This window comes from Galeopterus variegatus, unplaced genomic scaffold (assembly GCF_000696425.1).
Source record: "Galeopterus variegatus unplaced genomic scaffold, G_variegatus-3.0.2 Scaffold3872, whole genome shotgun sequence".
NCBI classification, from domain to species: domain Eukaryota; kingdom Metazoa; phylum Chordata; class Mammalia; order Dermoptera; family Cynocephalidae; genus Galeopterus; species Galeopterus variegatus.
In genome coordinates this window covers 79,666-80,771 of record NW_007729983.1, presented here as the reverse complement: position 1 = coordinate 80,771, position 1,106 = coordinate 79,666, and positions in this window count along the sequence as shown.

Here is a 1,106-nt window from a genome sequence, read left to right as displayed (position 1 = left end):
TAAACAATTATTATAGCAAAATCATTGCAGTAAAATAGAATTAGGGTCAGGATATGTGATGTAGTTTGGATGTGTTGTCCCCTCCAAAACTCATGTGGAAATTAGATCTACAGTGTGGCAGTGTTGGAAACTGATTGAGTCATGGAGGCGGATCCCTCGTGAATGGATTCATGCTCTCCCTGGGAGAGGAGGGATTAATGAGTGAGTTCTCACTCTATTAGTTCCCGAGAGAGCTTGTTGTTTATAGGACCCTGGCAACTTCTCTCTCTCTCTTGCTTCCTCTCACCATGTGATCTGCTTGTACCCACCGGCTGCTGCCACTTTTCCGCCATGAGTAGAAACAGCCTGAGGCCCGTGCCAGATGCAATTGTCCCAGAATCGTAAGCCAAATAAACCTCTGTTCTTTATAAATTACCCAGTCTCAAGTAATTCTGTTATAGCAACACAAAATGGACTAAAACAATATGAAAGTAGAACTCATTGTTCTTTACTATCTTCAGAAGCATAAAAATTCACCTTGAGGCAACTCTTGTTCTTGACATGCTCCTTATTCTCCCATACTCCACCAACCTTCATAGCTCCAACATAAGTAAAGATTGGAAAGCGGGGCAAAAAAGTTTTAATGGTTCAACAAACATTTATATGCCTGCTATGTGTCCATCACTATGGTAAATATTAGAGATACAAAAGTGATTTTAGACAGTAGGAACACAAAAATGAATTAGACACCACCTCCACCCTAAGGAACTAGAGAGGAAGGAAAGGTAACTAATATTTATTTAACACTTACCATGTACGGTGTAGTATCTCATTCACTCCTGACCATAATACTGCAATACTGCCAGGTAGCTATTATTTAAGCCCAGTTATAGATGAAAGGAGATTGATTGTTACCCATTGAGACCTTTGATTGTTACCCATTGTATAATCTTGGAACTATTAAATCCTAGCTCTATTAAACCTATACTTTAGCTTAGCATTAGTTAGAAATTAATAGCAGGGTTAATGGAATTTGGGGTAAGGACAAGATAGTCTTCTAAATGTTTTTAAGATAAGGTGAAGGAACTAAAAAGAGAAATTTAAGACATGCAGGAGAAAGGGGGAAC